This window comes from Balaenoptera physalus (genome assembly GCF_965194825.1).
Source record: "Balaenoptera physalus genome assembly, chromosome: 3".
NCBI classification, from domain to species: domain Eukaryota; kingdom Metazoa; phylum Chordata; class Mammalia; order Artiodactyla; family Balaenopteridae; genus Balaenoptera; species Balaenoptera physalus.
The window spans coordinates 75,325,171-75,339,178 of NC_138890.1; positions in this window are offsets into that span (position 1 = coordinate 75,325,171).

Below are 14,008 nucleotides of genomic sequence, written 5' to 3' on the forward strand. Positions count from 1 at the left end.
ACAGGTGAAAATCTTCTTCACCTTGAGTTAGACAATGGTTTAGCAAAAGCACAAGGAACAAAAGAAAAAATAGATAAATTGAACATCAAAATTTAAAACTTTTGTGCATCAAAAACATTATAAATAAAATAAAATAGAACCTAGAATGAGAGAAAATATTCAAAAATATATAACTGATAAGGGTCTAGTATCCAGAATATATAAAAAACTCTTACAACTCAACAACAAAAAGAGAAATGACTCAATAAAAAATGAGCAAAGGACTCAAACATACATTTCTCCAATATACATACAAATGGTCAATAAACACATGAAAAGACGCTCAAGACCATTAGTCATTAGAGAAATTCAAACCAAAACCACAATGAGATACCACTTCATACCCACTAGGATGGCTCTACTTTAAAAAATTATTCTGAAAAATGAAAAGTAACAAGTGTTGACAAGGATGTGGAGAAACTGGAATCTTCATATATTGCTGCTGGTGGGAATGAGAAAAGTACGATCGCTGTGGAAAAGTTTGACAGTTCCACAAAATGTTAAACATAGAGTTACCACGTGGCCCCGAAATTCTATCTTAGAAATTTGAGAGCCTAAGTCTACACAAAAACTTGTACACCAATATTAATAGCATCACTATTCATAATAGACAAAAGGCAGAAACAATCCAAATGTCCCTTAACTGATGAATGGATAAACAAAAATGGTACACACATGGATAAACAAAAATGGTACATACATACAACAGAATATTATTCAGCCAAAAAAAGGAAGGAAGTACTCTTACATGATATAGTTGGATAAACCTTGAAAACTTTAGGTTAAATGAGAGAAGCCAGTTTCAAAAGGCCATATACTGTGTAATTGGATTTAGATGAAATGTTCAGTATAGGCAAATCAATAGAGACTGAAAGTAGATTAGAGGCTGCCAGAGGCTGGGGTGTTGAGGGGGAATGGGAAGTGCCTGCTTAATGGGTACAGGGTTTCTTTTGAGAGTGATGAAAATGTTCTAGAATTAGATAGTGGTATTGGTTGCATGATGTACTTAATGCCACTGAATTGTACATAGTTAAAATAGTGAATTTTTATGGGAACTTGATCTCAATGTTAGATAGAAGTTAGATAGAAAGAATTCTCCATCTGTGCTTACATGTAGTGAAAACACACAAGAGTTTGCTTATTTTGAGGGTTTTTATTTTTTTTAATTAGAGAATAATATCTTTTCAATGATAACATGCCTACTAGGAAAGAACACTTTTAGACTAGCAGTTGAGAATGTTGCTGATCTGCATTCATATTCTTTTTGGCCCCTAATCTTTATTTAGCAACACACACAATTTATTCACTGTACCTATATTGTGAAAGCACAAAGGATGGAAAGAGATAAGTAAAATCTAATTTTTCCTGTTAGAGGAAGAAATGTCTTAGGTGAATTGATATATAGACATAACTGCAAATAGAACTTACATATTTATGTCTAAATCATCATAAAGACTCAGACCTTAGCTGGTTAAAACTTTATTTTGTTCTGAAATAGAATTTAAATGTATATTTTTAACCAATCTGACTTGGGAAAACTTTATCCTTTGTATATCATACCCCATGTAAATATATAAAGATTATAATTTATGGTCTATACATATCTGAAAGTAAAACGTTGAGTTGCATTAATACTGAATTTTTAGATCTTGAGCTAACTAGATTTCTATATCTATACCAAGAACAATGTAGTCTGATTAATATGAAACATTCATGAAATGTCAACTAAATGCATAATACAACTGATATTACCAAGGACTCCTTAAAAGAGCAACTTGCTTATGAAACACTTCTTATATGAAAAGGTCTTTTTAAAAGTAGATTATTATCATAGCAGCAGGTGAAGGCTTTCTTTCATTTTTAACTACTATATTATTATTCAATAATTTTTATGTCATTAACTATACATTGCCTAAAGAAAAACTGAAGGTCATGGGTAGCAAATATTATAACAAAATTAAGTTTGAAATAATTGTGCTTGCTCTCTGACTTTTTTCAGAACCACCCCCAGTGTCTTAATGGTTCCATTTTCTTCCAGATAAACAGCAACCCACGGGCAGGCAGCCTCCTCTCAGGCTCACGTATATCTCAAGTCAACAAAGATGCTATAGCCAATCACTTGAATGACTTTCTCACTTCCCTCACACATATCATCTCTACAAAGCCCAACTAGCCCTTTCTCTTTTCCACTTTCCCCTTTCTTTGGAATCCTAGCTCATTCCCCCAGGGATTTCCTTTCCTCCACATCATTCTCTCCAGCAGCTTTTACCTCATCTTCACTGATAGATTCTTCCCCCAGTAAACAAACACATTCAAGCTGCTCCAATCATAAAAACACAAGCAAAACATCCAGTTATTCCCCTCTCCTTTTCTCTCAGCCAAGCTTCCTGAAAGAAGAGCCTGTATCCAAAGTTTCTGTTTCCTCATCTTTCCACTCATTTCATTGGTTTTAAATTTTCATTTGCAAAACACTGGAAAAAAAATCTAAAACATTAAATTCACTCACAATCTCACCACTTTTAAAGAAAAATTATTTAAGTTAATAAATGAAAGTTTCCCCTCTTCATCTAGGCTTATCTTTGTCAGGGGGCTTCTAGAAAACTCGGCCAAGGTTTCTTGGCCTCTGGCCAAATGGCCATTCTTCCTTCCTCTGGGATAAAAATGAGCCATCTCCTGGATATCAGTGTAACACAAAACATGCTCTTTTGTTCCCCAGGAGTAATTTATATAGCTTTTAACCAGGGGAGGAAACAACCCCAAGCAATCATTTTTAATCATTTTATCTTTCTCTGTGGCACGAGAACTTTTGAATATTTTCATTTTTGAATATTTCTATTTGAGAAGAGAGGAAATCTACTTCTCATTGTCTTGTGAAAGGTTAAATTGGGCTTGAATATCATTATTGTTGATGTTCTTTGGTGTGTTAAAAAGGGAGGAATGACCAGATTACATCATGGAGCTTAACCACAGACACACCTCTCATTTGGCTGTTTTCATTCTTTAGGCTTTTTGAATAATTCAAGGAAAGAAGCTACATCAGGAGAGAACTGAGAAACTGGTGAGGACAATATCTAATAACCACTTTATATTAAGTGGAAAATAAAAGGGTCTTTGCTGAAGAGACAGAATCTGTCCCTTGGTGTTCTGGACCTTTCACTCACTGTCTTACGAAAAGAACCTATTAATTAACCTGGGACCTGGTCAGGAGAAGGGTTTTAGCCAAAAATCCCCCTAAATGTCACACCACCTGACTTCTAACAGTTTTTAAATTTTTCCTTACATCTGTACATACTAAGCTATGGATGCTCACAAAACCAAAAAAAAAAAAAAAGTATTTCAAATGAAGTAAATACTATAGCTTTTACCATTACAGTCCTGGACCTCAAAGCAGACCACATAGAGGCTGGGCCTGGGAGGGTCACACAGTGGTAATGTTACACATTGATTCAGGCACTGGAATATTATAGGACACTATTGTAACTCTTCTTTCAAGACGCTTGGCTGAGCGAAAAGAAGAAAAATAGAAGAATAACTGGATGGGGGAGCATGATCAACGGAGAGTGTTTTGTTTGTGTCTTTGGGGTTGGAGGGGCTTGACTGTGTTTACTGAGGGAAGAATCTAACAGGAGACTGGGCAAGTGTTGGCCCAGGTCTGTGGAGGAAGGCCAGTCAGGAGCTAAAACACTGAGTGGAGTCAGAAAACAATGGTCTAGGCTGTCAGTCACAGGGCCTTACCCAACCACAAGCGAGCAGGAAGTATAGCACTATCATGTGACTGGACAAGGGGAGAACCAGAAATACTTGCCGAACAGCACTAAGAGCACCATAACAGGGAAGAGGGTATTTTAAAGAGACATCTCAGTAGCCAACTCTCAGAAGTTTACCTTATTTAAGTCACCACCTTCAAGGACAATTTAGGAAGGCTGTTTCAGAGTAATGCATCCCAAAACTGGTGCTACCTGAGAATTTTTAGAGGAGTTCTTTAAGAATAGTTTCTCTTTTCCTCCATCACAATGCCTAGGAGTAGGGCCCAAGAATCTTCTTTGAAAAAAAAAAACAAGAAAAAAGTACTATCTATAAGTGACTCTGACTTCCAGCTAGGTGTGGAAATCCCCACTTTAGAGATCACAGTGTCTTCCAAATGTATTATTTCATTTGATTATCACATTCTTGTGAAGATGTCAAAGGCTAATAGAATCATCTTCATGGAAACTTTGTTAGTTTTCTCAACCAGTTTCTGTATTAGTCATCTCAGGCTGCTATAACAAAATACCGTGGATTGGGTGGCTTAAACAATAGACATTTATTTCTCACAGTTTTAGAAGCTGGGAAGTTCAAGATCAAGGTACCAGCAAATTCAGTTCCTGGTAAGAGCTCTCTTTCTGGCTTGCAAATAGCTGCCTTCTCACTGCGTCCTCAGTGGTGGGGGGCAGAGAGAGAGCTCCAGTTTCTCTTCCTCTTCTTATAAGGACACTAATCTCATCATAGCGCCCCCCCCTCCCCCAGCCATGACTTCATCTAAATCTAAATACCTCCCAAAGGCCCCACTTCCAAATACCATCACATTGGGGGTTAGAGGCTTCGACATACGAATTCTAGGGGGACACAAACATTCAGTCCATAACATTTCATCCCCAGAACTCATGTCACTCTTATAGGCAAAATATATTCATTCCATCCTAACAGCCCCACAAGTCTTAACTTGTTCCAGCATGAATTCTAAAGTCCAAAATCCAGAGTCTCATCAAAATATCATATAAATCAGATAAGAGACTTGAGGTATGATTCATCCTGAGGCAAAATTCCTCTCCAGCTATGAACCTGTGAAACCAGATAAGTTATGTGCTTTCAAAACACAATGGTGGGCCAGGCATAGGATAGACATGCCCATTACAAAAGGCAAACTGGAAAGAAAAAAGGGGTGACGGGTCCCAAGCAAGTCCAAAACCTAGCAAGGCAAATATGATTAGATCTTAAAGCTCAGGAATAATCCCCTTTGGTTCAATGCTCTGCCTTAAGGCCACTGGCACTGCAATCTCACCTGTAGCTCTGCCTGATGGGTCACAATCCTTAGGCTCTGGGCAGCCCCACCCGCAAGGCTCCAGGCAGCCACTGTCTGACCTGTTGAAACTGAGGTGATGGCCCCAACCTTAGAAAATATGCAGGCAGCTCTTATGATCTCTGAATTGCCTTCTGGATCATTCTTTCCTTGTCTTGAAGAATAGCATATGTTCTAAAAAAGAATGAAATAATTCCATTTGCAGCAACATGAATGGACCTAGAGATTATCATACTAAGTGAAGAAAGTCAGAAAGAGAGAGACAAATACCATATGATTATGACTTATATGTGGAGTCTAAAATATGACACAAATGAACTTATCCACGAAACAGACTCACAGACATAGAGAACAGACTTGTGATTGCCAAGGGGGTTGGGGGGTGAAGGAGTGATGGATAGGGCGTTTGGGATTAGCAGATGCAAACAATTATATATAGAGTGGATAAAAAAACAAGGTCCCTGTATAGCACAGGGAACTATATTCAGTATCCTGTGATAAACCGTAATGGAAAAGAATATGAAAAAGAATGTATATATCTGTATAACTGAATCACTTTGCTGTACAGTAGAAATTAACACAACATTGTAAATCAACTATACTTCCATAAAATAAATTAAAAAAAAAAAAGAATAGCACATGTTCACAGCTGGATAGCTGTATGATCCAGTCCTGTAGGATCTAAGAAATCTGACAGCCTTCTTTCACTTCATCCCAACTCTGTTCCCTTCAGTTCAAAGTGGCAGTGTTTCTCCTGGGGTAGTTGATTTAGTCTGTGGTTCACACCCATATTAATCTCCTTATCAAATGGTTGTTCAGCCACACTCTTAATGTTCTTCTCAGAACAAGCTGTTCCAGTTTTTGCAATATGGATAGGCTGAGAATTTTCCAAATCTTTAAGTTCTGGTTCCATTTTGCTTAGCAATTCCTTCTTCAATTCATCTCTGACCTCTCACATTTTACTCTAAGCAGTCAGGAGGAACCAAGCTCCTCCTTCAACACTTTGCTTAGAAATCTGCTCAACTAAATATCCAATTTCATCACTTACAAGTCCTACCTTCCACAAAACACTATAAGACAGTTCAGCCAAGTTCACTGCCACTTTGTAACACGAATCACCTATTTTCCACTGTCCAATAGCCTTTTCCTCATATCTGTCTGAGACCTCACTAGAACAGCCTTTACTATCAATTTTTCTACCAACATTTTTTGCTGGCATAATTTATGAATTCTTACTCTCCAAGGAGATGGAGGCTTTCTCTACGGCTCTCCTCTTTCCTGAGTCCTCACTAGATTCACCTTTAATAGTCCCATCACGGCAATCGCAGTTTTATCTAGCACGTACCTCAACGTTTTTCCAACTTCTACCCCTTGCCCAATTCCAAAGCCACTTTTACGGTTTTAGGTATTTGTTACAAGAGCATTCCACTTTTTGGTATCAAAATCTGTGTTAGTCTGCTTAAGCTGGCAAAACAAAATACCATAGACTGGGTTTCTTAAACAACAGTTCTGGAGGCTGGGAAGTCCAGGATCAAGGTGCTGGAATGGCAGATTTGGTACCTGGTGAGAGTCCTCTTCCTTGCTTGCAGAGGGCTACCTTCTCGCTGTGCCCTCACGTGGCAGAGAGAGAGAGAGAGAAAGAGAACTCAGGTCTCTCTTCCTCTTCTTATAAGGACACTAACCCCATAGTGGGGGCCCTACCCTCCTGACTTCATCTAATTACCTCTCAAAGGCCTCACCTCCTAAAACCATCACACTGGGTGTTACGGTTTCAACATATGAATTTTGAGGGGATACAAACTTTCAGTCCCTAACAGTACCCTTAGAGATGAAATGGATACCCAGAAAGATTGACAAAGCTAGTTAGGGGTTAATTCCTGAACAGAACACATTTCTAATTTCCTATTCCAGTCCTCTTTCTCTGAAGCCAATGTGTCCCTGCTGAGGTGGAAGAGAAGAGAGCGAGGGAACATATGACACTCAGTCACTGGAATCACTACCATCTCTCTCAGAAGTCTTTGTTTCTGTTATCTCCAAACCAAATTTAATTTCCCCATTGATTTGTTCCTTGCCACAAATGCATCATTCACAAATATTTGAATTCCTACAAACATATGCCTCAGTTTCATGCTAAGTGTACAATCGAGGTTTCCATCACATCATCTTTTCCTTGGTAATTTTCTGCCTTGTACTGCTTAAATAATAGCCAATAACAGCTACTATTCATTGAGCACCCACTATGAGTCAAACTTGGCTACAATTAACATATCACATCTTCCTCACCAAAACTTAGTAAAATCAGTGTTATTAATTTCCTTCTTGAAATGAGGCAACTGAGGCATAGAGAGGTTAAGCAGTTTACCCAAGGTCATAGAGCCATCAAGTGTCAGAACCATGACTTAAACACAGGTTTATCCAACTATAAAGTCCAAACCTTCAACCACAGCACCCTATGCCCTAACGGTGCCCAGTTTCTCACTGCTACCTTTCCTTCAGGGCCCCATATCCCCCCAGTAGCTGAGACTCTAGCTGCCCAACACCACTAATAATAGTTGATCCTTCTGTGAGAGACCTAAAACTCAGAGCTGTTTCTCTTAAGATGTACACAAAGGAGGCTTAATCTACTTTGCCAAGCAGGCCTTCTTGAGAAATGAGTCGGCACAAGTAGATAGTCTTGACCATGAAAGCTTTGTTGATCCAGGTGTCAGATCTTATTTAATACATTAGGATAGAAATCTTCCTATATACTATTAATATATAGAATATATAGTTTTCTGTTTTCTTAAGTACCACATAAGGAATGAATATAATATTCCCCGATGATTTAGGGCAGTACTTTTCAAATATTTTTTTACATTAAAATCCATTACTCAAAAAAATTTTTTTCCTAGTACCTCAATGTATCAGTCAGCTTCACAGAAGGAGAGAGAGAACACAGAGTAATAGAGAAAAATGTAAAAAATGAACTATTTACAATGGTGCAGCAGGGTTTAGGGAAACCAAAAAGGCTGCTAAAACCCCTGGGGTGTGTCACGGGAGGAAGGCTGCTGCTGGCCAGCTGCCTTTCAGCAGTGTGGCCCCTGGAGTGAGGCACTTCTGCTCAGCTGTTGTCCGCAAACGTGGGGCTGTCACTGATTTGCTCCGCTTCAGAAGGCTGGAGTCAGGTTGCTGTCGACTTGCTCATTTTCAGAAGCAGGGCCACTGCAGTGATACTGTCACTGATTCACTGTCAGCGCTTGTGAATTGATTGGAAGTTATCTTGATTAACAGTGGTTGCTTGTTCGCAACTTGGGACTTTGACTAAAGAATAGTCTTAAACCTTTCTTGAATATGAAAAATAAGTACTTTCAATTCTTAGTCCTCTCTTTTGGTCTTCTACCAGCCAAACCTGTAGAAGAGACCATACGGTATTGTCTGGATGTTAATTTGTCAACGTACTATTTTCAGCTATTGTTGCCATTTAAGTAACTTAAGCACCAATTACTGTGGAGGAAAAATAGCTCTAATTGCCAAATTTTTATAATTCATTTTATATATATACATATTTATACACAATTTATAATATTAAATTCCAAAAAAAGCTGACTATAGAATATTTAGGGCATCCTGACAAAGTCAGTATGGGATTCAGGACAAAATACAAAGTACAAGAAGGAAGTAAGTGATTTTCTTGCCCATATGATATTTTTAAATGAGACTTTAATTTCCAAGGCACAATTTAAAATGGGTAGAATGTCATCTCATGAGATATTGGTATGAGTATATTTGACTTGTTAAAGAGATTTTTTTAACTGAATGAGGAGGCGGGTGAAAAGATAGATAAAAAACAAGAAAATGGCTGTTATATACACCATCAGGTTAGAGATGGCCAAGTGATTCACTCAAGAAGAGAACTTAAGTGGGAAGTTTGAAAACAACACCCAGCAGTCTTCACACTAATGTACAGACAAGAGCTATAAACAACAAGACTTAGATAAAAACAGGGCATGGTAGATATGACACAGGAGTTACTGATACTGGGTATGGCGAGATTCCTGATTGGAATACACACAAATGAGAAGAGAGGTATAGGGAAGTATCCTGGACTTATAACACTGAAACTTGGACACCCAAGGTAAAATGCACTGTGGAAAATATGTGGGAAAAGAAGAGAGGAAAACATCAGGATACAATTATGAAAATACATTACAGAATGCCAGGCCAGAAAAAGAAAATCAGATTTAAGCACACAGCCCATTGCCTAAAACAAGGTGTTAAAAAAAAAAGTAGTTGAATACATAAACCTTAATTTAAAAAGCCCAGAATTGGGAAACAAAATTTAGTCATTATAGAGAGCTCCAATTGTCCAAACAACAGCTCTAACTCTTATTTTAACATAACCAGAGCATCTGACAATTCTTTATATGCCCAAAAAACTAGTCTTCCAGAAAACAGAGGTAGCAAAAATTGAAGTTACTACTCTGGACCACCAAAATGACCAGCAAGAAGGAAGTGATTGATAAAGTGGTAGGGTCAGGAATCTTGAGAGAATGTGATCATCTCATCTTAAGACTGGTGATACCTAGTGAAGGGAACTCAAGACTGTGATTCCAGTTCTGCAATTAAAAACGGCTCTGATAAGGGGGGAAAAAAGGAGCAAGCCTGCAAAAAATGTCTCTTCTGACAAGTTTGACTCTTAAAAGACTGGAAATAAATAGAGTGTGCATAGCAAATGAATATAAGAAATGGTAAAATCTTTAAGCACCCCCCCCCCCAATTAGCTGATGATTTCTTAAAAGGAAAAAAAAAAAAGCTAAAGTCAATAAAAAAGGGTTTTATAAACTACGTGTAGAGCCAAATGTAAGGAAAGGGTTGAGGAATGACAAAAAGAATGTAAGACTTAGCTTCTTTAAAAATTTTCTTTTACCATCTTTTTTTTAATCAAGAATAATCTTCAGTCTAGAAAGTTAAGTGGGGGATGAGGGGGAAAAGCAAGAAGGAAATGAAGCCCATCACAGGTACAAATATTTTCAAAGAACAACTAAGTCTCCAGACCTGGACAAAAGCCATCCTGAGAGACTTGGCAGGTGGTAAATGCAGCAAGGCAAAAAGACTAGACTGGAAATGAAATTCCTATTTTAAAAAAAGAAAAGGGTAGATTATACAGCTACAGGTTGGTAAATAATGTTGATTCCAAGTAAGATTAGACTGAATTAGTTAAAAGGCAATTTGTAATATTAGAAATGGTGATCTTTAGAAGTAAACATGGATTCACTAGGAAAAGACATTGCAGACTAAATCCAGTTCCTTTTTCAGATGGGATAATGAGAATGGGAGGGCAAAGAAATGGACTAAATGGTTCACCTAGATTTCAGAAAAACATAAATAGTTAATGGTAGTCAAGTGGTGGAGAAGGATTAGAGAGACCACTTAGGTATCGTGTTATGCGTTCAGTGGATTGATATTCACCTTAGGGCAGGATTAGAATGACTTGATATAGGGTTTTGCCCTTGCCCTCTGCTGTTTGTTATTTTTATCAAAAAAGGTATAGAATTAATGATTTTGAATTTATCAATGCCATTAATTGAGTCAAAATAGTCAATTGTGCAACACGACAGAATTAGGGTGCAAATATTTTTAAACAGATAGGAATGACAGCTTCAATCTAAGACACAGTTTAATAAATACCAGACCTTATTCTTGTCTCAAGGAGCAGAAGCATACACTCTGTGTGAGAAATAAAGGTGCTGCTCAGTTTTCAATGATAGTTTATCACGAAAGTAACGGTAAATGGCAGCTTGCATGGAGAGCTATTATAAATATCATTGCTAAACTTCAGAGACATGCTGCAAAGAAGGCATTACTCCAATCCGAGGTGAGGAAACTGATGCTAAGAGGTCAAATAACTTGCCACCGTTCTCACAAGGAAAGTGAAGAAGCTGAGAATCAAATTAAATTTGTTTGGTCCCCAAATTCGTGCTCTTTCCAAGACCATGCACTGCTTCAACATCTAAGTTCATACGGGAGCTGGAATTATCTCATTTATTTCTAACTCCCAAATGTGCTATGACGCATTTTCTTTAACATTATCATAATTCTTGATGTTACTTCAAAATGACCCTTCCTTTTATAAAGTGAAGAAAAGTTATCTTTTGATAAGTTGTGTCACTCAATTAGGTTAAAAAAAATTAACCTCCAACATCCAAATATTTCCAACGTGGTCTAGAACAGAGGTTGGCAAAATACAGTCTACAAGTCAAATCCAGCCCACCTCCTTCCTGTTATTATTTGGCCCACGAGCTAAGAATGGTACTTACATTTTTAAATGGGTTAAAAAAAAATCAAAAGAATACTTTGTGACACATAAAAACTATATGAAATTCAAATTTCAGTGTCCATAAATAAAATTTTATTGGAACACAGCCATACTCATTCATTTACATATTGTCTATGGCTGCTTTCATGCTACAAAGGCAGAGTTGAATAGTTGTGACAGAGACCATATGTGGTGCTCTCACTGCTTTACACTGCTGTTCAACACACTACAAATCTCAGTGATGCAGTTATAATTTGACAGCATCTCAAGTGCCACACATACTGTCATACAGACATTTTATTATTTTTATTACTAATGAATATTAATCATGTAAAAAAAAAGTAAAGTGAGCTTTGAGTGTTACGCTTTTAAGGCACAGTTGAATGTGGATTATTTTGTTATACAATTACATGGCAAAGCATCATGTTTATTATGCAATGACACTTCAGCTGTGTTAAAAGAATACAATTTATTTTCACATTACCAGACTAAGCACTCATCACAATATCCCCAACTCACAGAAAAGCAACAGTAAGAACAATTAGAAAACTTTAAAACAGAATATCTCATCACAATAGAATTTATTCAAACACACAAAAAAATGAGAATGAGAGTGCAAGCCACTTACTTTCCAAGTGGCTCATTTGTTAGCCAAGCAAAGAATGTTCTTTATTGATGGTGAGTTCAAGTTAATTGTGTTTGACTGCAGCAGCTAAAAAGTGTGTCCAGAGGAGAAAAACATGTTGAAGACCACTAGCTTTTTAGCAAGGACAGTTGCTTGAAGACTTCAATTGCCAGCTAAAAGACAAGGCAAAATGATTTGGCTTTTGATGAGTCAATAGATGTTACCAATACTGCCAGCTATTGATTACTAGGGAAGTCAATACTGAGTTTGAAGTGCCTCAAGAAGTACCCTCTGTGAACAGTCTCCATGGAACAACTACAAGAAAGAATATTTTTAAACAACTTGAGAAAACATCAGTGCTAATTAAAGTAGAATCTGCTAAGATGTGAAGTAACTTAATGGTGGTAAAGACATGTGGAGCAGAAAAAGGTTTACTGGGCAAATTTACAAAGCTTGTGAAAATGTAAAATGTTTAAAGTCAATGTTTATGCTTTATATTATTCATCAGCAGGTATTTTGTGGGAACTATTTGAATGTCATGTTAATGAACTAGTAAAGTCAATGGTGAATTTCATTCACTCTCGCAGTCTTAACTATCATTACTTCCATTTTTATTAGAAACAGAAACTGAATATCCTGACTTGCCCAACTACACAGCAGTTTGATAGCAGTAATAAAGTTCTATTGCAATTTTTTGAGCTCAGGACCAAAAGTGAATTTTTTCTGAATGAGTATCACCCTCACCTATTATTAACGAACACTGAATGGATTTGAAAATTAGCTTTTGCTGCAGATTTGATAATGTTTCTTAATAACTTCAACTTAAAAATTACAAGGCAAAACAGCACTTATATGTGAAATTTATACTGCAACAAAGTCATTATGATGACAACTAATGCTGTTTAAATCGCAAGTTATGTCAAGCTGCTTTATATACTTCCCATGCTGTCTAGTTAAAACGAGCAGCAAGATATCCATTCCCACACAAATTTGCAATGGATGTGTTTTCCAAACTCAACTGCAGTTCCAGCTACATTTTTGGATCTCAATCCAAGTGCACAGGAAATTTCCATATTTCAAAATCCACTTAACTGTATAAATAAGGAGCATCCATCTAACCTTTAAAAGGAAGTAATTAATCTGCGGCGTAATGATATGTCAAAGGCAAATATCAAGAGCAGAATCTAATGGAATTCTATAAGCACCTTCCAAATGGTGAGTATGCTCAATTAACATCCACACACTTGTGGACTGACAACAGTATTTGGTAGTATCTACCTGTATGAAGACATTTTCAAAGATGAAATACGTAAAATCACATTACAGATCAGCATAACAGATGAACATTTGCAATCGATTTCAAACCCCAATTAAGTGAAATAGTATCCTCTCAAAATAACTTAATTTTTACCATTAGACCTGTATTACAAAAAATTTGTACTCAAGTGTTCATATATATTTTTAATTTCATCAATAAAAAAGTAGTGGAAATTTGTTTTCTTTCTCATTACACAAGTATATAAAAGCCTCAATTTTGCCTTTTGGCCCATAAATCCTAAACTTTACAAAAAAGTTTGCCAACCCGTAGTCTAGAGCAGTGCAGGAGTGTTCTTCAATTTGAATAAAATCACAGTATGGTAAACACTGCTGTGAACAACTGTTCCTTCTAAAACCATTTTCATATCCCAGCAGTATTACCTGAGAATACTTCTATATGTAGTTCTTTCCTTGGTTACGATCCATGCATTCTTATGAAGTACATTTCCTAAGAAAATAATATGTGGGTCTGTATTAGAGATGGTCAGAGAAGAAACCAGTTATCCCAAACATCAGCAAAGCTTTATAATTCCATTTATTTCTCTTCTAGAAGAAAGGTTAGCTTTTAACTCTACTAATCCAATTCTATCACAAAAACCTTTAAACAAAAGCACATCAAATAGGGTACTTACGACCTCTGTTTTTACCTGAGTCCAAAATATTTTTCAAATGT